The sequence below is a fragment of the Canis lupus genome, chromosome 31 (assembly GCF_003254725.2).
Source record: "Canis lupus dingo isolate Sandy chromosome 31, ASM325472v2, whole genome shotgun sequence".
Lineage (NCBI taxonomy): Eukaryota > Metazoa > Chordata > Mammalia > Carnivora > Canidae > Canis > Canis lupus.
This window is the reverse complement of record NC_064273.1, coordinates 8,492,548-8,518,203: the sequence shown is the minus strand read 5'-3', so window position 1 is coordinate 8,518,203 and position 25,656 is coordinate 8,492,548. Positions and strand designations below refer to the sequence as shown.

The window sequence follows — 25,656 nt, the reverse complement described above, 5'->3', positions numbered from 1 at the left end:
ACATCATATGTATAAGTTAGTGCAAAGTAGAAACCTTGAGCGTGAAGTATGGATATATTCATTCAAGCATAACATCTAATGAATTTTGTTATTCTGGATGCATTTATTTTTTTTTAATTTTTATTTATTTATGATAGTCACAGAGAGAGAGAGAGAGAGAGAGAGGCAGAGACATAGGCAGAGGGAGAAGCAGGCTCCATGCACCGGGAGCCTGATATGGGACTTGATCCCGGGTCTCCAGGATCGCGCCCTGGGCCAAAGGCAGGCGCCAAACCGCTGCGCCACTCAGGGATCCCTCTGGATGCATTTAAACACACGATGTGATAAAAACCACACTGATGGTTGATGAAGATGATTGACGAAGATGATTTTCTTTTTTAGTGAAGGCAGTAGGTATCTAGCAGAATTTTGGATTATGAAGTGACTAGATGAAACCATAGATAGAAATGTTCATAATGGATAAAAGAAAAGAGTCTTGATCCCCACAGTGTGATACTAAACCCCAAGTCCCAGCTCATAGAAAGTAAACATCTCTGATAGTTGGCATCTTGGCTGGTCCAATCAATGCTTGGCCTCTTCTTGACACCTTCTCATCTCCATCCCTCTTTGCCCACTGTACTGACTTGTACCATCCGGAGAGAGGCATGTTGAACTTATTTTCTCTCACTACAAATGAAATCTCCCTTACATCATGTAGTTTATTGTTCTGTTATCATGGTCGACTTTAAATGAGGCTTTCTTTTTTAAAAATTTAATTTATTTGAGGGAAAGAGAGAGAGTACACAAACAGGGGGAGAGACTCTCAAGCAGGCCCCACACTGAGTGCAGAGCCTGTCACCAGGTGGATCTCACAACCCTGAGATCATAACCTGAGCTGAATTCAAGAGTCGAGCCCTTAACTGACCGAGCCCTCCCAGGCACCCCTAACCAATTTCATTCTCAACTGAAAGAAGTTCTCATTGGGAAATCGTAGGAACTATATGTAGTCCAATTCAGTTGAACTGGATCAACCAGTGCTCTAATTTATTTCATATGAGCCCATCAGCAACCAAGCAAACTACCATAAGGAAAAAGAAGAGATTTTAACTTTGCAACTGAACAACCTTTAATCCACAGGTATTATTTAATTCTGTGATGGAGAATTCTCTCAAGCTTCTTATCTGGAGCACATGTATCTTTGAAGAGAATTTACTAAATAAAGATTTTCATGAAGGAAATTTCAATTCTGGTCCTGAGCTGAGCTCTAGAAATGTGTCTTAGTCTTATAGAAGAGCATTTTGCTGCCATAAATCTTTCCTTGACTGGAAAGTCAAGGTTCCACTGGTTCTAATCTTCATATTAGTCTAGAGAACCTCAGTGCTTTTCAACTTAAAAGCCTGAGCTGAGCTTTACAAAACTTCATTTGATTGCATCAACTGACTCCAGAAGCAAAACCTAATAACTTTAGCATTTCTGGATTATTGTGAGATAGTCTAGTTTCTTGTCTGAAACCATAGTTCATTGTTGAATTTGAATTCTGATTTTGCCATATATTATTTATGTTGTTATGATCAAATCATTTTTCTTTTTTCAGGTCCCTCATCCATAAAATGAGAATTAAAAAATTTATCAGGTTGTTGTGAATGTTAATATTGGTTAACATTTAATATTGGATGCTTTCTAGGTGCCAGGATTTTTTCTAAATGCTTTTTATATATTCTTACAATGCATTTTTGAAGTAGATTCTATTATTATGGCTTAGTTATATTAGATAATTTGCCCCAAATCATACAACTATTAAATTGTGGAGCTGAGCTTTGAGCCCAGGAATTTAGATTCCAGAATCCATACTCTTAACCACTAAATGACATGCTCTGCATAAGATAACATGTGCAAAGGTATCAGACAGTGTCTAGTACACAACAGGACTCAGTAAAAGTCAGCTATTGAGATTTTGATTAGTAAGATCTAAAACACCTGCAATCCTGCTATGATGAGATAGGAAATGGACAATATTCCTTATTTTCTCATAAGAGAAATAGTAGTGGACACTAACTGTAAGTGAATTTAAATTTAATTTAAAATTATATCTTTAATATAATGAATATTAATATATTGATAGCAAATAGTATTGGTTGCCAATATTTTTCATCTCTATTTAGGAATATTATTTGAAGCTATACTTCTTTGTATAGACATAGAGACACAATTTTAGAAATACACCCTTGGAAAGTTTTTCAATAGTATAGTTTAACAAAAGCATAAACACTAGTAATTTAATAAAACCTTCCAAATTCAACATCCTATTAGTTGTGTATGTAAACAAAGGGAGCACTTAAATCATTGATATAATTTGAGGGCTTAGAATTAAACTTTATTTCTTTAACTTTGGTGATTCTGAACAATTCTATTGAAAGTATTTGCTCTGATACGGTCTTTGTAAGGTATCTTAATCCACAGAATATAGAAACACTAATATACATGATTGGAACATGATGAGTCATGCTGATTTAATTTATGTTGTTTGGGTATAGTTAAGTTTTAGCCTCACGTGGTTTCATGAAGGAGATCTGATCCAAGATTCAGTTTAAAGGACTGATGGGCAAGGTTTGGCAGTGTAGAAGCAATCGAAAATTTTTCAGGCAAGATTCCTAAGTAGAATCAAAGTGAGAGAACAAGGATATGAGATCACAATACATAAGACAGGAATGAAGCAGACAAGAGATTTTCTGTAAACAGCACTAAAACACTGAATAACTTCTTTTTTCTGATTCAGAGAATGATAACAATTCTGATTTTGTGACTAGCAAGTAGGAAGATGTGACGATTTTTATCATCTGGAAGAAGACAAGAGAAACTATGCTTAGCCAAATGCCAAGGACTATGCATAAAGATAAAAATTCATATCTTATGGCCTCAGGGAATAACTTGATTACTCTCAGTTTCAGCCATTTGATTAATTAATAGTGAATCCAGTATGTAACCAAGGGCATGTCTCTAATTTTAACTAAGGTGAAGAAGAAGAAAACTTCTATAACTTCTGTGTTCATTAGTTAATATATTCATTATACAAATGTCTGGTAAGAGCATATTATCAGCCAGGTAATGTGCTGGACACTGGAAGTTCAAAAATCAATATGGTACCCTTGCAGCCCTTTACTGGCTCACAATTACATACTGAACAAGTGGATTTTCTCTTGTCTAAGTTATTATGTGGAATTTTAGCTAGATCTGAAGACAATGATTTTATGCCCAAAGAAATCCTTCAAATGCTTTCTAGTAACAAAGGTAGTAATACTAATGTGCCTAACGGATTGGGTGGTAACCACATGGCAATTCCGCAAGATGCAATTTTTATTCAACTCAAGTCTTCTTGGAATTTTTTTCCTTAATGCATACTGCTGAGAAAATTAAACTCCTCTAAAAAAGCATCAAATTGCCTGAAAGTTAATTTGTCATTTGGACCATAATAGTGAAATTTAATGACGCTATTTGCTTAATTTTTCAAATACTCTGTGAAGTGATGTGGCTGCGGAAATTCCTGAACAGGACCCTTGTCTCTTCTCAATCTAACAGGAGCTCCTATAGCAAGGGATAAGCAATTCTCAGAACAAGAACACTCTATACATGGACACAAGGAATAAATATTATCAAATTCATTTTTACATGAAAGGCAAGAACTCAAATAAATTGATAAAAGACATACACTAATAAAAACACAGATTTACGATTATGGCTTACCCCATCAACATAATGGATAAACTTGAAATGTATTAATTTAGATCTTTCAAGTAGGGGCTTGATAATAGCTCTTTGCAGAGTTTCAGCAATTTTAATAGTCTTTTTATAACTTGCATGGAAAAGCAAAAGTGAAGATTAAATTATATATTTAGAAACTCATGTCTGTTTTAAAAATTAAACATGTGCATCATGAATGTGCAATTATATGAACATCAGCTGATTATTTCTAGGGCGCATATTTTACATTTCTGCTATAATGCAAGAAATAGATTTAACTGATCTATGAAAAGCTGGACAAATCTCTACAGGGCATATTACATTTTTCATAAGAATGCTTCAGAAACATAAGCTACTGCAGAGGCTGCTGATATCAAGTGTCCTCACCAGGCTTTATATGCAGACTGCCGGCTCTCCACTAGAGGGGGATCATCAGGAAATGCAGGGACATTTTCTTCCGCACAAGGGAAAACCAAGAGATGGAATCCTCATTTCCACAGAAACAGGCTTTTCTCTCTCCTTATCAATACATGTTTGTAAATAGAAAGAAGCAAATTAAAAAAAAAATCTACCCATGTATATCAAAACATACTTAAGAATGAATCCTAAGGCAACGATTAACTATCTCTCATAATCATGAACATTGAAGAGACTCCTCCAGGAGGCTGTTCCTCTTTCTCTACTAGTCATAGGAACATTTTAGGAACTAGTGTTGGATCACATTTCCTATAGATTTGTAAAAATTTCAAACGGAATGTGCAGAGTAATTGACTAAAATTACCAGTTTGATGTCTACCTTTTACTAATCTCTGGGGACTCTTGGGTGGCTCAGCAGTTGGGCACCTGCTTCCAGCTCATGTCATGATCCCAGGATCCTGGTTCTAGTCTGCATCAAGCTCCCTGCCAGAGGCCTGCTTCTCCCTCTGCCTGTGTCTCTGCCTCTCTCTCTGTCTCAGTCTGTGTCTCTCATGAATAAATAAATAAATCGTAAACTAATCTCTGTAGGGATGCCTGGGTGGCTCAGTGGTTGAGTGTCTGCCTTCCACTCAGGGCCTCATCCCAGGATTCTGGGATCCATTCTCCCATCGGACTCCCTGGGTGGGAAGCCTACTTTTTCCTAGGCTTGTGTCTCTGCCTATGTCTCTGCCTCTCTCTGTGTCTCTCATAAATAAATAAAATCTTAAAAACACCTCTGTAATTGTTAATAAGATTAATAGACATTATTTTTTAAAATCATATTTCTTTGGTAAGTATTAATGTTCACTGAAGAATATAGTTAATCATTTTGAGGACTAGAGGGGTTGATGCATAATAAAGCATAGAAGGAATTCTAGGCTTTTGTCTGTGTGAGAAGTCAGTCAGGGACACAATTCTTTGTGAACACATTCTAGTTTAAAAAAGATAGTAGCTCTTAATTTTAAGCATAAGACTTTCATTTTAGAAATTCTAATGTATTATTATAAATCTAAAATTCATTGATTAAATATAAACAGTGCAATTTCTAGCTTATTTCCTGTGAATTACGTCAAAATTATTAAAATACCTAAATTTTATAGGTTTCCAAACCTTTCATAATGAGATTATTAAAATATAATAATCCTAACTAATTCTTCTTTCTCTCAAATTAAGTGACACAGTTTATTTCAGCCTATTCTTTCTTTCTCTCCTTCCATTCTGCCACTGTCTTGTCTTCCTCCTTCCTTTCCTTCCTTCTTCCTCCTCCCATCTTCCCTTCCTTCTTTTGTTTCTTTTCTGTAAGGATCATGTGGAAATGATACTAAAGTAGGCTGTTGGTTTTTCAAATTTGAGTGACTACTGATAAAAAAAACGGGGTAATTTTGATGAAAAACTATATATTTTGTTGGAGAAAAACAAAGTGTAATAAAGAGAGTTTGAGTAACCCAACTCATTTTAATCCACCCCAGACAGTATTGATAACAGTGTTTATGAAGTGTTGAAATACTGCTGAAACAAGTCTTTCTAAAGACTTGTTAATTAAGTGGACATTTTTGTGATTTCCTGGTACCAAGGGGATCCCCATTTACATATGTTTAAAACTTATTTACTGTGATTGTTGGTGGGAGTTCAACGATTTTAGAGACGAAAAAGATTCTTTCTGTCGCCTTCTGTCATGGCAAACAATAGCATCACAATACTAAACTCAACTAGTGTTCATGACTGTTGTGTTCAATTTCACACTAAATTTGGTCTCTTTCTCATGGGGCAAGACTTTAATTCTGCCAGTTATATGATATGAGAAAGCGCTCTGTCGCTATAATATCTGCCATGTGATCCATGTATAACAGAATGACTTCTAAATTGATTTAGAATTATTCATTATAAGCATCCACTCTCTTGTTAAATTGGTAAGAATTAAATTTTCTCATAAAAATTATATGGAATTTAATCTACTATCTTAAGGCCACATTGGACTCTAACTTTGGTCAGAGAAAATACCTGAATGTAGAATGACTTAAAACTTATTTTATCTAATAAGCCATATAGAAGTTAAATTGTAGTTCTTTGAGTTCACGTTTTTTCAAAATATACAAATTCTTATCAATGCTGTAAAAATAATACAAGGTTCCATTGTATATTCTGGATTGTTAGGTTTAATTACCTTTGAAGTAAACACAGTGAGCACTTGTGAAGAGGGTCACAGAAGTAAGATGCATGCCTTTAACTCCAATTAACTTGATTTACTTAAAAACAAAGGATCTTTCTTTTGCCATCAGCAGAAGACTCAATATTCTGAGCAAGTCTGGATATTTAGTGGTTGTAAATTTATCTTCATTCCTTTGTAGAGAAAAGTTATTTGGCTTATAATTATTAATGACCAATTGTTAATGAAAACTAATCATACTATAGGCTTCTTATTTTTAAGAATGCTATAATACAAAACTCTGTGAATCCCTTAGATTGATATGTGTGTGGTATATTTTTGCAATTACATATTTTACTTGTTTAGTAAACCTAAGGGGAACACAATTGAGAAGTCAAATTGGCAAAATTGAGAAAAATCAGAATGAAAGAATTTAAGTATATAATTGGATATGAACTGTAGTAGGACTCATTTATTTGCGAAAATAAGATTTTAGGAAAATATTTATCCTTCACTTTCAGTGAAGTTGATTTAATTTTTAACATACTTAATTTCTTTTATAAAAGGCAAAAATGTATTAATTACCACTTAGCAGGAAAGAACATATATCCTGATGAAGAAATCTAAACCTCATCTAAATTCCCTTTCAAAATTTACATTTTTTTTTGTTTTTTCCTTCTTTCTTTTTTTCTTTTTCTTTCTTTCTTTCTTTCTTTCTTTCTTTCTTTCTTTCTTTCTTCTTTCTTTCTTTCTTTCTTTCTTTCTTTCCTTTTTAATTAATAACTTTTAATTGAAGTATAATTAACATGCAGTATTATATCAGTTTCAGGTTTACAATGTAACATGATGATTCAACAATTCTATACATCTCCCAGTGCTCACCATGATAAATGTAGTCATCATCTGTTGCCAAACATCATTACAATCTTATTAACTGTATTTCCTATGCTATATTTTTTATCTTGGTGACTTATTTATTTTTTAACTGGAAATAGGTACCTCTTAATCCCCTTTATCTGTTTCACCCATGCTATCCCCCTACCCACCTCCCCTCTGGCAACCATGAGTTTGTTTTGTTTATAAGAGTCTGTTTCTTTTTGTCTCTTTTTTTTGTCCACTTGTTTTGTTTCTTAAATTCCACATGACTGAAATATATACTCAATGCTTGCTTTTTCACATAGAAAATTCAATCAATAGAGACAAAATTCAGTTGTCACTGAAAATTCCTAAACCCAGTGATTGCCACTGTTAACATGAGATGAACAGCTACATATCACTAATTTTCTCTTTAAACAAATATGATACTGGGGATCCCTGGGTGGCTTGGTGGTTTGGTGCCTGCCTTCGGCCCAGGGCGTGATCCTGAAGACCCAGGATGGGGATCAAGTCCCACATCGGGCTCCCGGCATGGAGCCTGCTTCTTCCTCTGCCTGTGTCTCTGCCTCTTTCTCTCTCTGTATCTCTCATGAATAAATAAATAAAATCTTAAAAAAAATATTATACTTCGCAAGTTAAATGAATAAAAATGTATGCCATCTTTTTAAATAGCTGACTAAACAATTTTATTGATATACCATTATAGGCATATCTTGTTTTATTGCATTTTTCTTTATTTTACTTTATAGATAACTGTGATTTTCAACAAATTGAACATTTGTGGCAACCCTGAGTTGAGGAAGTCTATTGGTATCATTTTTCCAACAGTATTTGCTCACTTAGTGTCTCTGTCATATTTGGGTAGTTTTCACAATATTTCAAAAATTTATATTATTATATTTGTTATGGTGTTCTGTAATCAGTGATCTATGGTGTTATTACCATAATTGTTTTGGGGTGCCACAAACTATGACAAAATAAAATGTCATGTTTAATAAATGATGGTATGTGTTCTGATTGCTCCACTGATCACTGTTTACCCATCTCTTTCTCTTTCTCTCTCTCTCCTCAGGCTTCCCTACTTCCTGAGATACAACAATTTTGAAATTAGGCCAATTAATTACTTCGTAGTGGCCTTTAAGTGTTCAAGTGAAAGGGGAAGTCATACATTCCTAAATGACTAAGCTTTAGAAGGCATGTCAAAAAAACGAGATAGGCTGATAGCTAGGCCTCTTGTGCCTGTTAGCCAAATTGTGAATGCAAAGCAAAAGTTCTTGACGGAAATTAATAGTCCTATTCCAGTGAACTCAAAAATCATAAGAGAGTAAAACAGCCTTATTGCTCATATGGAGAAAGTTTTAATGGTCTGGATAGAAGATCAAACCAGGCTTAAACTACCCTAAAATCATAAACATCTCTTAAAGCCTAATCCAGAGCAAGGCCCTAACTCTCGTCAATGCTGTGAAGGCTGAGAGAGCTGAGGGGACTGCAGAAGGAAAGTGTGAAGCTAGCAGAAATGGTTCATAAGATTTAAGTAAAGAAGCAATATCCACAACATAAAAGTGCCAGGTGGAGCAGCAAGTGCTGATGTAGAAGCTGCAGCAAGTTATCTGGAAGATCTAGTGAAGATCATGAATGCAGGAGGCTACACTAAACACCAGATTTTCAATGTAGATAAAATAGCCTTCCACTGGAAGAAGGTGCCATCTAGGACTTTCATAGCTTGAGAGAAGAAGTCAATGTCTGGCTTCAAAGCTTCAAAGGACAGGCCAACCCTCTTGTTAAGGGACTAATGCAGCTGGTGACTTTAGGTTGAAGCTCCAAAAATCCCAGGGCCTTTAAAAATGATGCTACATGCACTCTGCCTTTTGTTGTTGTAAATGCAACGAGAAAACTTGGATGAAAGTACATCTGTTTACCACATGGTTTACTGAGTATTTGAAGCTCACTGTTGAGACCTACTACTCAGAAAAAAAATTGTTTCTTCCAAAACATGACTGCTCATTGCCAATGGTCATCCAAGAGCCCTGATAGAGATGGACAATCAGATGAATGCTGTTTTCATGGCTGTTAACATGACCCAACTGTAGCCCATGGATCGAGAAGTAATTTCAACTTTCAGGTCTTTTTGTTTTGTTTTATCTTAAAGATTTTATTTATTCATGAGAGACACACAGAGACAGGCAGAGACATAGGTGGAGGAAGAAGCAGGACCTCCACAGGGAGCCCGAAGTGGGACTCCATTCCCAGACCCAAGATCACCCTCTGAGCCGAAGGCAGACACTCGACCACTGAGCCACTCAGGTGTCCCATCAACTTTCAAATCTTATTTAAGAAAAACATTTGGTAAGGTGATAGCTGCCATGGATCGTGATTCCTCTGATGGATCTGGAGAAAGTCAACTCAAAATCTTCTGGAAAGGATTCACCATTCTAGATGCCACTAATAACATTCATGATTCATTGGAAGAGGTGAAAATGTCATTATGAACAAGAGTGTGGAAGAAGTTGATTCCTACCCTCATGTATGACTTTGAGGGGTTCAAGAGCTCAGTGGAGGAAATGACTGCAGATGTGGTGGAAACAGCAGAACTAGAGTAGGAAGTGGAGTCTAAATGTGACTGAGTTACTAAAATCTCATGATAAAATTTTAATGAATGAGGAGCTGCTTTTTCTGGATGAACAAAATTTGGAGAAAAAGCTGCAAAGACTGTTGAAATAAGAACAAAGGATTTAGAATATTACACAAACTTAGTTGGTAAAGCAGTGGCAGGGTGTGAGAGGATTGAAAGAAATTCTACTGTGAGTAAAATGCTATCAAACAGCCTTGCATGTTACAGAGAATCATTTATGGAAAGAAGAGTCCATCCATGCAGTAAACTTCACTACCATCTTATTTTAAGAAATTTCCACAGCTACCTTCGCCCTTCAGCACCCTCCACCCTGTTCAGTCAGTAGGCATCAACATCCGGGCAAGACCCTGCATCAGCAAAAGGATCAACTCACTGAGAGCTCAGATGATCCTTAGCATTTTTAGCAATAAAGTATTTTTAATTGAAGTATGTGCATTTTTTAGACAATGCTATTGCATATTTAATAGACTACACTATTATGTAAAAAAAACTTTAATATGCATTGGGAAACCAAAAATTCATTTAGTTTGTTTCATTGTAATACTTGCTTTATTGTGGTGGTCAGGAACCAAACGTGTAATACGTATTTAACTAGATTTTCACTCATGGAAATGCAGTTCATTTCCAATTTGTCACGATTATAAAAAACTTCAGTGAACAATGCTGTAGAGTACTTTTGCACTGAGTTACTATCTTGTTGAGATTAAAAGTTAGAAATGAAATTTGTTTAATCAAAGGGAACACAGTTTTTAAAAGTTGGTAACCATTATCAGTCTATGCACCTAAAGAATATTTCTGATTCATTTTCTCACTAAAAGTCATGACATTCTCAATAAGATTCATGCTTTAAACCATCACAGTATTCGCCAATCTAGAAGATAACTGTATTCATTACTTTTTTATTTGCATTTCCTTTGTTGCAAATAAAGATGAGTGATATTAGTGTGCAATTATCAGACAATGCTATTTCTTATTCATGAATTTTCTGTTCCAATCTTTTGTCTTTTTTTCTCTTGGCATTGTACATCCTTTTATTAATCAATTGAATTCCCTATATATTAGGGAAAATAACTGATTGCAATGTATCTGGCAGTTATTCCTTTTAACTCTTTCTTTCTTTCTTTCTTTCTTTCTTTCTTTCTTTCTTTCTTTCTTTCTATATTATGTTTGGCTAACATATAATTACAAAGGCCTTTTAAAAATAATTAGAAAGCCCTTTATATCTTAAATATTTTTAAAGATATTATTCTAAATATTCTTCTCCTACTTTCATTGTTTTAAATATTAACTTTGTGTGTGTGTAAGGAGTGAGGTAGTATTTTAACATAATTTTTGGTCAACAAATTACAATATGAATTAGAAGTTAAAAATGTAGGCTTTGGAATACCACATATCTTAGTTCAAATTTTGGTTCTGCCATTCATTATCTCTATGATTTTGAGCCTAATATTTCTGTGCCTTTATTTCTCTAACTGTAAAATGGAGCTGTTGATTATAATATCTACTTCACATGGCTCTTGGGATGGTTGAATGAAACACCATGACATTCCATTGTAAACACTCAAATAATGGTTCCTGTTATTAGGAGTCTTCTTGCCAGCCATAGTCCCAGTGCCATTTGTCTAAAAGAGGGTATTTTGAGATTCTGATTTATAGTTAATTTTATTTCTGGTTTCTCACATATTTTATCTTCCTATTTGCCTTTTACAGTAAGAATAACACATGGTTTTAGTAACCAATTTTATGCTATGTTTAAATTTCTGAGAGATTAAGAACTCTCTTTTTAAGAAATGGTCTGTAGGTTATTCTCCCATTATATTCTGGATAAAATATTGCTGTAACATCTCCATTACATTCATACAGTCACTGAACATACGTTTAAGTTAGGGTCTACTATGTACCAGATGATACTCAGGTCTGGGAAGTAGGCAAGTAAACAAAACAGACAATAATTACTACCTTCATGAAGCTCAAATTTTAGTATGGGAGACAAAATAAACAAATATAACAATATATAGGGTATTACTATGGTATTACATGGTGATAAGGAATATAGAAAAAATAGAGAAGTAGTTTAATTAGATCTCACTTAAATAGTCTTCAGCCTAGACCTGACGAACTTGAGGGAACACACCAGGCAAGTCGGTTGGAAGAGCATTCTGGGCAAAGACATCTGCAAGTTCTGAGGCTCTCAGGTGGGAATACTTCTGGAATGTTTGAGGACCATTAGAAATTTCAGTGTAACTCAACCTGAGTGAATGAAGAAAAGAATAATAGCAGAAGAGTTCAAAAAGACAGAGGTCAGATAAGCGTCCTGCCAGTCTCATAAGGAGAATGAGCTGAGAAGGCATTGGTGGAGTTTTGGGCAAAATAAATATATAATAGTAACCTACTTATGAATAAATAAATAAAATCTTTAAAGAATAAAAAAAAACCCAAGTCTTTAAAATAAATAAATTAGTTAATAATAAAATTTAAAACTGCTAAAGAGTGAACTGTAAAGTGTATTTGTTTCATAAGAGTAAATATTAGTTTATACATGAAATATTTTACTCAATTTTATTAACATATTATATTTGAAATTCTTTTTAATTATTAGCTTTCATTTTACAGCTAAAGAATGAATCAAAATAATGATAATTACTGATTTTCATGATTACGACTTAAAATAATTTTGTCATGTTGAGGAATAGGATATTAAAGAATTATTCACTATGGATTTTAATTATGCTAGATAGGCACTGATACTGATTTCTGCCACTGTTACTGCCTTCCACATCCAAACAATCAACTTTCTAAATTTCTCTAAAACTTCAATATCCAATAAAACCAAAACTTTGAATTCCATTCCGCAAGAAACCTACTGTTCTGAATATTCCCTGTCTCAGTAAAGAGCAATCTATTCTTTTTGATGCTGAGGTCAGAAACTTCCGAAATTATCTTTGACTCTAATCTCATTCTTATTCCCCCCATTCAAAACAAAAAATAAACAATTCCTTCAGACATATGTAAGAATCTACATATTTCTCCCGTCTCTGCCACCCAATGGGGAGTCTGTCTGACACTCTCCCTTTGCCCTGCCCCGCAGTTGTGCTCTCTCTCTCTCAAATAAATAAATGAATCTTTTAAAAAACTCCTTCTTGCCCAATCTATCTCAGTCTCTCATTGTGAGGAGTAGAATAACCCACCACAATAAGAAAAGAATGACTCCACGGAGAATAGGTAATTTTGAACAAATTCTTCCAATTACCCAACATATATACATAAAACACAAATATGTAGAAAATATACAAATATCTCAAATATCTCAAAATCACTTTAATTCAATGAAATTTTAGCTACACATCATACACAACTCTGAAGTTAAGAAGTTGGTGGACTCTTTGGAAGGAAAATGTCCAGTACTATGCGTTTGTCCTTACCTAAAATGGGAGGTATAATTCTTCTGTTGGAATACTAAGGTTACATTTTGAGTTATTCTACCCAAGTCTCATAATTAGTTAAATTATGAAAGAGTGCACAATCAAAATGTATATCCATATATTCATATATGATCTTCAGATTATACCTGAATAGCTATCAACCCTACATGTCAATTTCTCAGTTGCTGTATCCTTTTACTTTGCATAAAAATTATATTTTCTGTATTCTTTTTTCTTCTTCTTTAGAAATTCAAGGTAAATGAGGCACCTGGCTGGCTCAGTAGGAGGAGCATGTGACTCTTGATTTTGGGGTTTTGAGTTCGAACCCCACATTGGATGTAGAGATTACATAAATAATTAAATTTTAAAAATGAATTAAAGAAAAATGAGCTTGCAATATTTTCTTAGATCATCTACTCAATCTAAGACTATATGCCTGTGTGAATCAGAATCAGGCATAAGGCATATATTTAAAGGGAAATTACGCATATTGTTCAGGTGTGGGAAAATAGCATCTTCCATATTGCTTCTTGGAGTGTTAATTAACATAGCCAAAGTGCAAAAACGAACACAACCTTGACCTAGAATTTCTGATTCTAGGTATTCATCCTGCAGATGCTTTCCACATGTATGCAGAGATGTTTGTACGTGAGTGTTCATCACAGCATTTTTCGTGGGTGTAAAAAAAAAAAAAAAAGACTGGAAATGAAATCAAAAAGTATATCTAAGATAAAGGGTTAAAAACTAATTGATTAGGGATCCCTGGGTGGCTCAGTGGTTTAGCGCCTGCCTTCGGCCCAGGGAGTGATCCTGAAGTCCCGGGATCCAGTCTCACATCGGACTCCCTGCATGGAGCCTGCTTCTCCCTCTGTCTGTGTCTTTGCCTCTCTCTCTCTCTCTCTCTGTGCGTCTCATGAATAAATAAATGAAATCTTAAAAAAATAATTAAAAGTGGTAAATACATGAATTAGACCTATACTCTATGTTTAATGCTATGTAGCCATTAAAAAAGATCAAAAAAGATCAGATACATATCTACCTGGAAAAATTAGGGAAAAACTCCAAGATACACTTATAGAAAAAACAGCATGATCTGGGACATTGTTTTAGGATGCTACAATTGTATACAAAATCAAACACACGCATATACATACATATGAATTGAGAGATTGTGGACAAACTATAGAATATCTTTCCCAATTTATTCAGTAGCAATGTCTGTCTTCCAATTGCTCAGAAAAAAAGCCAAAATACAAAGGAAAACAAAGAACCCCAAAACCATAACAAAAAATCTAAATTTCATTTTCATAATTCTCTCCACTTAGATGCCTAACATGCTCTAAAACAAAAACCTTGAAAACATTTTTTATTCTGTGTGTGTGTGTCTGCCTCTGTCTCTTTCATTCAATGCATTAGCAAATCCGGCTTTACCCTCAGAATACATACATAATCCAACCACTTTCTATTTCCACTACTCTGTCATCTCACACACCATTGTCTCTTTGATTATTAGAATAACTCTCAACTGCTCACCCTGCTATAAAATGTCTTTTCTCTTTTTTAAGGCTTTTTTAAAGTAATCTCCCCGCCCAACTTGGGGCTTGAACTCGTGACTCCCAAGATCAAGTGTCACATGCTCTACCGACTGAGCCAGCCAAGCACCCAAATATCTTTCCTGTTAAAGATACCTGTTGAGGGGATCCCTGGGTGGCTTAGCGGTTCAGTGCCTGCACACCAACTCCCAGCATGATGACACTTCCAGCAACTCTTTTTTTTAAAAATATTTTATTTATCTATTCATGAGAGACACAGAGAGAGAAGCAGAGACACAGGCAGAGGGAGAAGCAGGCTCCCCACGGGGAGCTTGATGTGGAACTTCATCCCATGACCCAGGGATCACAACCTGAGCCAAAAGCAGACGCTCAACTTCTGAGCCACCCCAGTGCCCCCCGCCCCCATAAGATACTTTTTAAGGGGAAGTATTTTATCACTAACATTGTTTAGAATTGATAGTACATGAATATAAAAAAGAGACTACATTTAAATCAGTCTTATCATCATTTAAATTTTTTCTATAGTGTATAACCCCTTATTGCCTGTCCACAGGGCAGATACTCCTATTATTAGGCCCTTAGTATGCTACTCTCAAGGATGACATCCATGGTTCTATTTTGGGTGACTTTTTTTTAAACTGAAAGTTCCTCCAATGGAGCACCAGTGTGGCTCAGTCGTTAAGCTTCTGCTTTTGGCTCAGGTCATAATCTCAGAGTCCTGGGATGGAGCCCTATGTGTATCAGGCTCTATGCTCAGCGGGGAGCCTGCTTCTCCCACACCCTCTGTCTGCCACTCCCCCAGCTTGTACACATGCACAAGCATTCGCGCTCTCTCTCTGTCAAATAAATAAATAAAATATTAGAAAAAAAAATAAAGAAAGTGCCTCCAAATAAAATACAGAACACAAACTGAAACAGGGAATGGCAGGTACATTTTCAATCAGCTCCCTGGATGAATCCTATATACAATGAAGGCCTAGCATCCACTGGATTTAAGATTGAATAGAAAAAAAGAAAGCAGAGAAGAATCTGAGTGAAAGGAGGACAGCTAGAAGAATTCTAGGGCACTAAGCATACTTCCCTGAAATGAGGCTTCACTATCTGATTTGCTTTGGCTAATAAATATAAATAGAAGTGAGATGGGTCACTTCTAGGCTGTAGCTTTAAGGGCAGGATGTGTGTCGCTAAATTCTCCTCTTCTCCTGCCATAATGACTGACATCAGAGGTTCTCCATCAGCTTGGGGCCTGAAGTGTAATGATGTAGAGAAGAACCAGGCTTATGTAAGTGAGGAATAAACAACCTTGTTAGAAACTACAGATATGGCGGTGTTTATTACTGCAGCATAATCCAACACTTTATGGCTGATACAGGTTACTTTAAGAAGGATGGAGTAAGAAAGAAATTGCAAATTTAATATAAAGTTCAAATAAGGTAAAGAAGATGGAAGAATGTCTAATGAATTTGTCAGTGAGAAGGTCAATGGTGCATTAGCAAGAGCAATTTCAGCACAGTGGTGGGAGTAAAAGTCAGAAAGATTAATTATCCTGCAAATCATTAGTACTCCATGGACATTCTTTGATATGCAAACAGAAAAGAACCTCCAGGTCTCATCTTCTTCATTGCATGTGACAGTTCAAATTAAAAGTCGGTGAATTTGAATTATTAAGCTACATCTTCTAGAGAAAATTAAAAAATATTGATACTGCCAAAATTATTACTTTAAATGCTCAAGAATAATCAGCTTTTATTGTTTATCAACATTATGAAAAATACTTCGTTTTAAACAATAATATCTTTTAAAAAATGTTTATCTCAAAATTTGTTAAACTATGGGTCTGATTTTGGTGGTGGCAGGGGAGGAACTCCAGACTTAGCAAATATGAAGAAATGAACATAGCGGAGAGGTATTTCCAAATGACTGTTTTTTGGATGAGGAATCATAGATCAACATGCTTCATTGATTCATTCAATCAATCAACAAATATGAAGTCCCCACCGTAAATAAGTCATTCTGTGATACACTGAGGTATTCAATGGAGAATGATCATAAATACTACCTCCAACTTCACAGAACTCACAGTCATTAACATTTTAAAGTTCAAAATGCAAAAATTTCAATGTCATCTGTTTTATATGTGTTGTGATAATTTACAAATATGTGGGTAAATATTTTGATACTCTTCCCTTTGAGAGGTGCTGTTTAATATTCTTCTCTTTGAGCTTGAGCTGGATTGGTTATATCTTGGTTACAAATAGAATACAGAGGAGGTGATGGTATGTGACTTCAGAGATCAGCGAGCTTAAAAGACATTGTAGCTTTCTTCTTGCTCTATATTTCTTGGATTACACATTCTGGAGAAGCTAGCTGCCATGTCAAAAACATATTCAAGCAGTTTTATGGAGTGTTCATGTGACAAGGAACTGAGGCTTCCAGGAATGGCCATGTGAGTGAGCCATCCTGGAAGACAAACCTCTAGCCCTAGTCAAGTTGTCAGGTGACTGAAGCCCCCAATGACATCTTGATTGCAACCTCATGTGAAACCCTGAGCCAGAGCCATGCTGCTAAATTGCTCCTGAATTCCTTATCTTCAGAAACTGTGCAAGAAATAAATAGTTGTTGTTTAAAGCTGCTAAGCTGGGCCGCCTGGGTGGCTTTGCTGGTTAGGTGTCTGTCTTTGGCTCAGGTCATGATCCCAGTCCCATAATGCGCTCCTTGCTTGGCAGGGAGAAGCAGACTCCCTCTTCCCTCTGCTTGTGCTCTCTCGCTCTCAAATAAATAAATTTTTTAAAATACTTTATTTATTTATATGAGAGAAAGAGAGAGAGAGAGAAAGAAAGAGAGAGAAAGAGAGAGAGAGAGAGAGAGAGAGAGAGGCAGAGACACAGGTAGAGGGAGAAGCAGGCTCCATGCAGAGTCCGATGTGGGACTCGATCCCTGGTCTCTAGGATCAGGCCCTGGGCTGAAGGCAGTGCTAAACCACTGAGCTACTCGGGCTGCCCAAATAAATAAAATCTTAAAAAAAATAAAAATAAAGCAGCTAAGTTTTAGACTCTTAACTATGGAGAACGAACTGATGGCTACCAGGAGGGAGAGTGAGGGGGAATGGGTTAAATAGGCAATGGGGATTAAGGAAGATACTTGTGATGAGTACCAGCTGTTGCATGGTAGTGTCGACTCATTAATTCTACACCTGAAACTAATGTTACTAATAAACTCTTGTAAAATAATTGGAGTTTAAATAAAAACTTGAAAACATAAAATATAAAAAAGGAAAAAAAATACAGTAGTTAAGTTTGGGGATGATTTGTTGTACAGTAATAGATAACTAACACATTTATCTATTCACTAATATTTTGTACGATACAGGATTTCTTTTACTCCTAAAGACGCTCTGTATTATTGCCAACATAAGACAACTCCCAAATCTTTAAAAAATTTCCACATAATATATATTTCATGTAATAATTATATATAACAATATATTTTTGTTTTGCATACTCCAACAGAGACCAATTTTACAATAATTTACTCTTTAATTAGACTCTAAAATAAAGATTTTTCTAAGACAACAAAGTTGCTTCAAAATTTATTCACAGTTCTTCAAATACTATTTTTTTGGGAGGAAGGCATCCTAACTTAATGGAGGAAATGCTATATTAGTAAAATGATATATTTTGTTTCTAGAATCTTTTTGTTTGGAAAAAATATATAATTAAAAAATTAGTAGCAAAATGCAAAATTTGAATTTTTGCTTTGATTGTAGAAATAAACTGGAGATATATGTCTAATACTAATTCTGTGCGTTTATAATTACATTCACCTAGCATATGTGTAATCAGAACAGCCTGGGCCTTGGAACTAGAAAAAGAGGAGTTTGAATCTAGACAACCTGCCATATTTTACGTATTAGGCAAGATGTTAGATCCCTTCCCTTTTACACTTATTCTTTTTAAGCTTTCACAAAAGCCTGAGAAAACTCTGCCCTGCGCACACCCTCAAAATGAATCTACTAAGAATCTTGAATAATTAGAAGGTCCGTAAGTCACTGAAACTTCATATAAAATATTGCACGCACATGGCTGTATATATTTTCCTAGGACGTGGAAAGTTCATGGAGTTAATCTGGTTTTCAAAAAAAAAGGTTAAACATCAATGTATACTGGGACACCTGGGTGGCTCAGTGGTTGAGCATCTACCTTTGGCTCAGGGCATGATCCCAGGGTCCTGGGATCGAGTCCTGCATCAGGCTCCTCACATGGAGCCTGCTTCTCCCTCTGCCTATGTCTCTGCCTCTCTCTCTGTGTCTCTCATAAATGAATAAATAAAATATTTTTTAAAAATTCAATGTATGCAAAGAATTGTTCCAATTTTTGTGTTATTCATAACATTCGAAGGTTTTATGATGTGTGATGATCAACCTTTCTTTTTATTTTTCTTTTAAAGGTTTTATTCATTTTTTAAAATAAATTCTTTTTTGTTTGTTTATGATTTTATTTATTCATTCATGAGAGACACAGAGAGAGGCAGAGGGAGAAGCAGGCTCCATACAGGGGGCCCGATGTGGGACTCAATCCCAGGACCTGGGATCACACCCTGAGCCGAAGGGAGACGCTCAACCGCTGAGCCACCCAGGCAGCCCCTATTTATCTATTTGAAAAAGACTGAACATGAACAGAGGGAGCAGCAGAGGCAGAGGGAGAAGCAGACTCCCCGCTGAGCCGGGAGCCTGGTGGGGGCTCCATCCCAGGACCCCAGGATCATGACCTGAGTGGAGGGCAGAGGCTCAACCACTGAGCCGCCCAGGCGTCCCTCAACCTCTCTTTTTAGTTGAGCAAAGGGATAGACAGGAAAGGCCAAGCAGACAGAACCTTGTCTTAAAAGAAAATATTCCCTCTCTTGAATATAGTATATACATTATATTACAGAGACATACTAATAAACAAGTATTTATAACAGTGAAGATATGGCTGTATATATAAAATTCAAATATATAGGGTTCCATTCAATGAGGTTTTAATTGCTAAAATCAGCTTTGAAACCACCATCTATGGCATACAGTTATGCATGATTCTCGGTGCATCTGCCTTGTGGTGTGAAGTGTTAGTTAAAAAAATGGTATCTGCATGGATTTTTCTGATTAGATGGTTACCTCCCAAAAGAGATTAGTTATCATAGCAGGCAGAAAAAAGTTCACATGCCCTAGGAAAACTGCTGTTACATGCTACATGTTAAAAAACAAAACAAAACAAAACAAAACAAAAAAAAACCACGGGCACCCAGGTGGCTCAGTGGTTGAGCATCTGCCTTCCACTCAGGTCATGATCCCCGGGTCCTGGGATCGAGTCTGCATGGAGCTCCTCCGCCGGAGCCTGCTTCTCCCTCTGCCTGTGTGCCTCTCTCTCTGTGTCTCTCTTGAATAAATAAACAAAATCTTAAAAACAATAAAAATAATTAAGAAAACAACAAAAAAATTAAAGTGGCAATGGATTCCCTGAGATACAAAATTCATGTAACTTTATGGTCGATCCTTTTTTTCTTGTTTATTCTATGTCTAAGCACTCCCTTTAATACTTAACACATGGATTCTGATTTTTGGCATGTCTTTGGAGTTATTCTTAGCGCTTTCTGTGTGAATAAACTAAACTGACCCTGATACAGAGAATGGCCCAAATAATCAAACATTCTCATTTGGAACCTGATACAATTCTAGAGTTCAGTCTTGCCCATAACTAGAGTGCTAGGACTCAACAGGTATCTTTTTTTTTTTTTTTTTTTTAAGATTTTATTTATTTGTTCATGATAGAGAGAGAGAGAGAGAGGCAGAGACACAGGCAGACTCTATGCTGGGAGCCTGTCGGGGGACTCGATCCCGGGTCTCCAGGATCACGCCCCAGACCAAAGGCAGGCGCTGAACCGCTGAGCCACCCAGGGATCCCCTCAACAGGTATCTTTAACAGGAAAGATATTTGGGTGCTTGGCTGGCTCAGTCGGTAGAGCATGTGACACTTGATCTTGGGAGTCACGAGTTCAAGCCCCAAGTTGGGTGGGGAGATTACTTTAAAAAAGCCTTAAAAAAGAGAAAAGACATTTTATAGCAGGGTGAGCAGTTGAGAGTTATTCTAATAATCAAAGAGACAATGGTGTGTGAGATGACAGAGTAGTGGAAATAGAAAGTGGTTGGATTATGTATGTATTCTGAGGGTAAAGCCGGATTTGCTAATGCATTGAATGAAAGAGACAGAGGCAGACACACACACACAGAATAAAAAATGTTTTCAAGGTTTTTGCTTTAGAGCATGTTAGGCATCTACGTGGAGAGAATTATGAAAATAAAATTTAGATTTTTTGTTATGGTTTTGGGGTTCTTTGTTTTCCTTTGTATTTTGGCTTTTTTTCTGAGCAATTGGAAGACAGACATTGCTACTGAATAAATTGGGAAAGATATTCTATAGTTTGTCCACAATCTCTCAATTCATATGTATGTATATGCGTGTGTTTGATTTTGTATACAATTGTAGCATCCTAAAACAATGTCCCAGATCATGCTGTTTTTTCTATAAGTATATCTTGGAGTTTTTCCCTGATTTTTCCAGGTAGATATGTATCTGATCTTTTTTGATCTTTTTTAATGGCTACATAGCATTAAACATAGAGTATAGGTCTAATTCATGTATTTACCACTTTTAATTATTTTTTTAAGATTTCATTTATTTATTCATGAGACGCACAGAGAGAGAGAGAGAGAGAGAGAGAGGCAAAGACACAGACAGAGGGAGAAGCAGGCTCCATGCAGGGAGTCCGATGTGAGACTGGATCCCGGGACTTCAGGATCACGCCCTGGGCCGAAGGCAGGCGCTAAACCACTGAGCCACCCAGGGATCCCTAATCAATTAGTTTTTAACCCTTTATCTTAGATATACTTTTTGATTTCATTTCCAGTCTTTTTTTTTTTTTTTTTTTACACCCACGAAAAATGCTGTGATGAACACTCACGTACAAAAACATCTCTGCATACATGTGGAAAGCATCTACAGGATGAATACCTAGAATCAGAAATTCTAGGTCAAGGTTGTGTTCGTTTTTGCACTTTGGCTATGTTAATTAACACTCCAAGAAGCAATATGGAAGATGCTATTTTCCCACACCTGAACAATATGCCTAATTTCCCTTTAAATATATGCCTTATGCCTGATTCTGATTCACACAGGCATATAGTCTTAGATTGAGTAGATGATCTAAGAAAATATTGCAAGCTCATTTTTCTTTAATTCATTTTTAAAATTTATATGTAATCTCTACATGCATTGTGGGGCTCGAACTCACAACCCCAAAATCAAGAGTCACATGCTCCTCCTACTGAGCCAGCCAGGTGCCTCATTTACCTTGAATTTCTAAAGAAGAAGAAAAAAGAATACAGAAAATATAATTTTTATGCAAAGTAAAAGGATACAGCAACTGAGAAATTGATATGTAGGGTTGATAGCTATTCAGGTATAATCTGAAGATCATATATGAATATATGGATATACATTTTGATTGTGCACTCCTTCATAATTTAACTAATTATGAGACTTGGGTAGAATAATTCAAAATGTAACCTTAAAAAAAAAAATGTAACCTTAGTATTCCAACAGAAGAATTCTACCTCCCATTTTAGGTAAGGACAAACGCATAGTACTGGATATTTTCCTTCCAAAGAGTCCACCAACTTCTTAACTTCAGAGTTGTGTATGATGTGTAGCTAAAATTTCATTGAATTAAGTGAATTTGAGATATTTGTATATTTTCTACATATTTGTGTTTTATGTATATACGTTGAGTAATTGGAGGAATTTGTTCAAAATTACCTATTCTCCGTGGAGTCATTCTTTTCTTATTGTGGTGGGTTATTCTACTCCTCAGAATGAGAGACTGAGATAGATTGGGCAAGAAGGAATTTTTTAAAAGATTCATTTATTTATTTGAGAGAGAGAGAGCACAACTGCGGGGCAGGGCAAAGGGAGAGTGTCAGACAGACTCCCCTGGGGAGTCTGATGGAGAGTGATCCCAGGGCCCCAAGATCATGCCCGGAGCCTAAGTAAGACGCTCGAGGCATCTTGAGCAAGGCACCATTCCGGCACCCTAAGAAAGAATTTTCTTATAAATGTAAGTCTGGTGCTTCATATATTTCGGGAGTGTAATACAGTCTCAAACCAAAGTCATATTAAAATTTTCCATCTGAATTACAAAAGATCAGATCTTACAGAAATCAGTGAATAAAATGGACTCTCCTTAAAGGAAAAATGAACAATAGTATTGTAAATCTGTTTGAATCTAGACAATCCAGAAAACAAGGGCCAGCATGGGAAATGAACACCTTCTGCAGGAAAACAAATGAATTTTGAATTTGACACTATAGGATGTAGAAGACTTAGAGCAATTACAAGCATGGCAGGAATCTTAGGATTCATATTGCCCTGTTCACTTATTTCTTTACAAAATACAATTTAGATATTGAAATATTTCATTTTCATTCCCAAAATGAAGGTCAGTTTCTCATTACTGGTCTTTGGAAGTTGTTTTTTTTTTTTTTTTTTTTTAAGATTTTATTTATTTATTCATGAGAGACACACACAGAGAGAGAGAGGCAGAGATACAGGTAGAGGGAGAAGCAGGCTCCATGCAAAAAGCTCGATGTGGGACTCGATCCTGATACTCCAGGTTCATGCCCTGGGCTGAAGGCAGGTGCTAAACCGCTGAGCCACCCAGGGATCCCCCCTGAAAGCTGATCTTAATGAACAAATCTGACCCTAAAGAACTGAAATATGGATGTAATAGGCATCGATAAGAAGAGACACAATCAATAATAAAAGCATGGCATAATGTAGAACTCATCTATAAGAGTTGACATAAGGGCACATTTATAAATATATATACAATACAAAGTCTTATAAGAAATCTATAAAGTGAAACAAACTTGCAAGTAGATAATTTCTAAATCATTTGTTTATTTTTAGAGAGACATCTCATGTATAAACTTATGGACATATCAAAATAGAACATGTGTATTCTTCATGGACTTCCAGTTTCAACAATTGCTGTTGATTTGGAGAATAGATTTTCACTGAAAGGTGAAAGCATGTTTTGTTTCAAGTAAAATAATTCAAATGTTCATTAAAAACAACTTAAGAAAGTGTTGAACAAATATCTTTGATAATTGTGGGACATGTGGCGCTTTGTTTATGGAAAACTAACCCATTCCCACTTGTGATTTTAGTATTATGTAGTTAAATTGACTATTTGTCAAGTCAGTTTAAAATTATGTCTTAGAGACAAAAGACCATTAACCCACTAAGCTATATATTAGTTAAATACTAATCATGAGTCAAAGAATGTTTTCAATGTTTTATTGCTTTTTTATAAAAAAGCATTGCTGGGAGTCTGTGAGAAAAAGTACTGTTAAACAATAATTTACCTTGAAATCTACTACTAATTCATTTTTAGACATTTCCTTTCTCATATCCTTCTAAATCCTTAATATTACATTTCACATGTTATTATGTAACCATCAGTTAGAAGAGGTAAATGATCTGAATTCTTGATCCTGATTAGCCTGTGGAATAAAGCATAGTTCTACTTGAGACCCTTATAATAAAATATTTTTGCTGTTTTCATTTAGAAATCTCTAATAAGGAATGATATATTAATGTGTACACTATCCAAAGAGCAAAGGCTAGCTGTGTTCCCTTCGGTATACTTAGAAGAGTTAGTTACTACAGAGAGGTGAAGACAATAAAGTTAGAAAAAACTGGTTTGATGACCAAGAACTAAAAAGAATGTCTGTTCATTCTCATATTCTTTGTGACAACACAGATGAGATTTATAGGCTGAAAAATGATCCATATGTTGGCTCACTTTCCAATCTTACAGGCTTTTACAATTGTGGACAGGTTAACATGCAAATTCCTTACTTTTTGCTGTCCTTCCATAGAATTGGAGTTCCAAATGTGGCTTTATTAGAGACAGTAATCCTTGTATAGAATTCTAATATCTAGACAGTAGTATTATATTCTAAGAGGAATTTTAGGAGCAATTCTTCTAACACTGGGTTCTCATTGCCATTGTCTTGCTGTGACCACGCTGATGACATGATATATTAGGCATGCTAAAAAAGAACCATGATATTGACATATGGGAGGAATATTCTCAGGGGTTGTCTGTCTCAGTGTAGATTATTTACCCTTAAAGCAAAACACACATGGTCCTGGCCTATGCCTGTTAAGCATTTACTGAATCTAGACGACAAAGGTTACACCCAGTGGGAATAAATTTCTAAACTATGTAGCATGACTATATATAAGAAACAGATGAAATATTTTATGTGGCCTTAGAACAGATTACACAATGTTCCATACAGTTGTTAATATATAGTAAACCAGAAAAATATTACATTTGAGAAAATAACTTTGTAGAAGGGCAAAGAGAATCCTTTGGCTTCCTTTTGAATTAACTAATTGATCTTTTTCATATTTATTTCTCTTTGTTTTAGACTTTTTTTCACATTGTCATTGCCCAATAATGGCAACCATAAACAAAGATACAAAAAAAAGTCTGGTCTCCCAATTTTCTGCCTCCACAGAAATTCTCTAATAATTGCTGTGAAATTTCCCCTGATAATGGACAAACAATATCTCTACATTTTCATTTCTCTCTCTCATTTACATTTTTCTATATAGATGATTGTTCATCACAAGAAAACAATGAAGACATTTCCTTATAATATGCTACTAATTTTCCTGTTGATGTGACAAAAAGAAAACAAAAACACAACTCTTGCTTTCTCTTCCAAACACTAATCTTTCTCTTCACTCT

At 35.5% G+C, this 25,656-nt stretch overlaps 1 protein-coding gene and 2 long non-coding RNA genes across 11 annotated transcripts in view; 1 reads left to right on the top strand and 2 right to left on the bottom strand.

Moving 5' to 3' along the window:
* Positions 1-25,656, bottom strand: part of ROBO1 (roundabout guidance receptor 1) — a 1,126,854-nt gene that overhangs the window by 454,324 nt on the left and 646,874 nt on the right. The gene's annotated exons all lie outside the window — the stretch shown is intronic.
* Positions 2,343-24,837, bottom strand: LOC112661603 (uncharacterized). The gene is made up of 5 exons (XR_003137838.3): positions 24,756-24,837; positions 11,917-12,077; positions 6,338-6,513; positions 4,105-4,236; positions 2,343-2,630 (listed from the first exon to the last, which is right to left on the bottom strand). It is a non-coding gene; the product is annotated as an uncharacterized LOC112661603 (long non-coding RNA).
* LOC112661605 (uncharacterized) overlaps positions 20,505-25,656 on the top strand; it is a 28,104-nt gene continuing 22,952 nt past the window's right edge. For 2 of the 4 annotated variants that reach the window (XR_003137841.3, XR_003137840.3), the window contains exons 1-2: positions 20,512-20,556; positions 23,802-23,915. This is a non-coding gene — a long non-coding RNA (uncharacterized LOC112661605). Of the gene's footprint in view, positions 20,557-20,609; positions 20,750-23,801; positions 23,916-25,656 lie in introns of those variants that run through there. The other 2 variants (XR_003137843.3, XR_003137844.3) reach the window with 2 other exon arrangements.